A 4,088-nucleotide genomic window follows, 5' to 3' on the forward strand; every position below is an offset into this window, starting at 1 on the left:
TTCATGGTTTCAACAAAATATTTTCATAAGTTCAAGAACATCACCATTTTCGGTTTTGAGGAGAAAATGAGTTAGAAAGCGTTTTAGAAAATTTCAATGGTTGAATATGTTCTTGACATATTGATGAACAACATACTTAAATCTCATCAACATCCATTTGTTGAATATTGAGAGATCAAGGATTGAAGATGTAAGAAACAAGGAGAAAGGAGAGAAAAAGATGAAGAGGGGATTTACTTCTTCTTGGCAAACTTTGACAATGAGAGAGTGTGAGAGTGAAGTGTGAGGGTTTAAGGTGAGAGGGAAATCAGATTTCCCTCTAGGCAACCATGAAAAATCTCCTATGTGGATGAGGACGAGGATAGGATGAGGATGAGGATATGTGAGATTTGCTTTATGGAAGTCAAATCTCGCATCCCAATGCGAAATGATCACCTCACGGACACGTACGATAAACATGCCCGAGTATTATCGGCCACTACTCGATCGGGTATTATAAATCGCCTGATCCTAAGATCCAATTAGAATTTCGGATTTCGGCATTACGAGTGAAAATATTTAGCAAATAGGTATGGACCAGCTCAGGGTCTATATAGACTCGAAATGAAATTATGAAGCCAAAGGTGCAATCGGAATTCGATTCCGTGTTACGGAACTCAAAAACCACTTTTTGAGCCGTACCAGGTGAGATTCGGCCCCGACAGCAGTCCGAAATCGACTGTCTCCGAAAATCATGAAAATTTACCACTAAATTGGAAATAGAATTTCAAGACTAAAACTCAACTAGGGTTTCGTCTTATTCTTTACCGAATTCCCAGAAATTCATTTTCAAAAATATAATTAATAACAATATTAATAAAATCTTATAATTCAAAATCGTAAATTCGCGGTGTTACACTACTTCCATCCAAAGTCAGAAGATCTCTTACCCGGACCTCTAGTCCGACCAAATTGTTGATCCACAAAAGAACATTGGCGTCGTCTATCGGGAAGTAATTAGGGCTGCCCAGCACCTCTTGGTTAACCCACCAATAACGAGAGTTGGGACCATCTAGACCATCGATGATCAGAAAGCTGTTTGCCCTTGTTGAGTAGGTTCTCGCCATTGACAACATGTTAGTGGAAGAGGCATCAGATTCCGAAGTGGATTCTTCGTCCAAGACTGGAAGCCACTTCTCTAGAAAAGGTGTCTCATCCAACATTGCTACCCCGCTACTGGTCCTTCCCCTCCTCAAATTTGTTAATAGGGTCGGAAGTGCTAGATTACTCAATGTTCTCTTGATGGCTTGGGCATGTCCACATTCATAAGAAGGTGGTCCTCCTCGTCAACCACGTTGGGATGGCCGAGTAATAAAGATGGGAGGAGATCCGGACAAGACCTCCACCTCATCAAAACTAGACCCATGTTTGGTGTTTGACATTTGAACTATATGAAAAAGATATGGAAGGAAATTACCTAAAGCAAAGCTTGGAAAGATTGAGAGAACTTAGGAGAGATAGTCGACAAGAGAGCATGCTTGGTAGCTCAAGAATTTAGAAAAAAACAGAATGGAGTGAATGAAAGAGGCCCCCCACTATTTATAGGAAATGATAGACCAGCCCCATCACCCCCACCCCCGCCCTAGTCACAGGCTCATCTTGCCCATCCAAAAAAAATACTTGAGTGCAATCCAACAGAGACCCAAGAATCATGACAAAAGGTGGCAAAAAACGTACTGGTGAGCCACACTCGACTACTCCCGCCGAAATGCCTTAATGACAAGACTGATGTCGATCAGCCACGTGTCAACATATTCAGAACCCTAATGATGACCTAGAGTCTATCAGCATGCTCGACTACCGAGCATCCTACTAGACTATGGATAATTGTTCCATCTCGGTCATCTGAGTATCTCATCTGCCCGGATAGTCCTCTTTCCTAACCGACCAAGATCTGAACACACTAGTTAAGAGATTCCATATGACCATTGATCGGGCCCAATAGGTCGACTTCGGGACCACTTCCGCCTGACACGCCGCCAACAACACATTACTATGCCACGTGCAATCCCACCTACCCATGGCATAACGACAAAGACACACTATAATATGGCTATCAGACATGTCATATGCTTTAAGTCAACTATGCACAAAGTATGACCCTGCCAAACCCGTCTGGCATAGAAAAAGAAGCCCCTGAGAAGCAAAAATGATCGACCATGTTAACAATACCCTCAGAGTCATGTCATCCACCTCAACCATTATAAATAGGGGTCCCCCCAATAGGAAGTATCACTTAGAAATCATCTTTATTTATTATTACTCTCTACTTTTGTCTTGCCTCCCATTTATTACTCTCGAGTATTACCTCTCTAGTCTCATAATGACTTGATCATTGGAGAATATTTTCATGTACCTCTATCGGCTGGTCCAAGTCTACTTCTGGCCAGAGCCAAAAGATCTCTTACTCAAACTTCCAGTCCAACTAAATTGTTCATCCACAAAAGAACAAGTACGATGCATTATCGTTCTTTGATTATATCTAAAAATGGAGGGAGTAAGTATAGAAAACTCAAATAGCATTTGATATATATTACTGCTTTCTGTATGACGTATTTTGCCCCCTTTCAAGGGAATTAAGAAATATGATTAGTTATTAAATTGTTAAATTTGTCAACAATACAATTTTTTTAGAATAGTTCTTCATTGATATGAATCATTCATGTTCTTTTACTAATCACTAATTAATCATTTTTTCTTTCAAATTAATATAGAGGAAATAGTCTATGCAAGTTTAAGGTTTTTCTACAACATTATTCATGAGTTAAAAATCATTGATACATATAAATGATAAATAAAATAATGAGAGCATAAAAAACTTTAAACTCATGAATAATTATGAATATTTTTTGTAACAAAAAAAATTAATAATGTGCACAAAATTTTGAAAATAGTACAATAAAAACCCAAAACAAAAATCTATCTTTTAAAGAAAGACCGACCCGAAAGAAACAAAATTGATGAATAGCAAGAAATTGAAGAAAGCTTCTGAATTGATTAGATTGAATTGAATAATTAACATAAGGGTGGATGAAACTATTTATAGGAACTTAAGTTAGTTGGGATAACTAACTTAACAACTAGTTCCAAACTGTTTTGCTAAAATGGAAACTTAACAAATGGGCTTTTATTAAAACAGACCTATTAAGCATAAAAGAGAAAAACGGATGTGAGGAGGCATTATTCCAGCTTCCTTTTGTGATCACTTTCTTCATTCTCCTTGGACTTAATATTGGCATGATGATTTTCTTCCTTTGTTTCTAATAGGCCCCCACAAGATGGGATGTGGATGTTCAACACCCCAAGCTTGGAAAGAAAATGATGAAACATGCGAAGAGACAATGCCTTGGTTAGCAGGTCTGTGATTTGTAAACCAGTAGGAATGGATAGTAGGTGTAACAAGTCGACTTGAATCTTCTCTCTGATTGAATGACAATCAACTTCTATGTGTTTTTTCCTTTCATGGAAGACGGGATTCGCAAGTATGTAGATTGTTGATTGATTGTCACAATATAGGACAATTGGTTGAGGATGAGGGATCTATAAATCTTGTAGAAGATATAGTAGTCATTGAGCCTCACAAGCTCCTAAAGCCATTGCTTGATACTCTGCTTCTAATGAACACCTTGCAACCACCTGTTATTTCTTGCTTTTCCATGAGTTGAGTGAGTTTCCTAGATAAAAGCAGTATGCAGAAACAGATTTTCTTGAGTCACGACATGCTGCCCAATCTGAATTAGTATACCATTTTATCTTGAAATCAGAGGCTGCAGGGAAGAATACGCCAACACCGATGGAGCCCTTAATGTATCTTAAAATTATTTTGGCTCCCTCAAAGAGTTTGCCAGTGGGTTTGGACAGGAATTGGCTCAAGTGTCCAACAGAAAAACTGATATCGGGTCTAGTATGAGCTAGGTAAAGGAGCTTACCCATAAGTCTTCTATAGAGGCTAGGATTGGTGAGAAGTGTCCCTGATTCAAGACTGAGAAGTTGTTTTGCATATTCCATTGGAGTAGAGCATGATTTCGAAGCAAGCATTCCAATTTCCT

Source organism: Lupinus angustifolius, unplaced genomic scaffold (genome assembly GCF_001865875.1).
Source record: "Lupinus angustifolius cultivar Tanjil unplaced genomic scaffold, LupAngTanjil_v1.0 Scaffold_17_127, whole genome shotgun sequence".
Taxonomy (NCBI): Eukaryota; Viridiplantae; Streptophyta; class Magnoliopsida; order Fabales; family Fabaceae; genus Lupinus; species Lupinus angustifolius.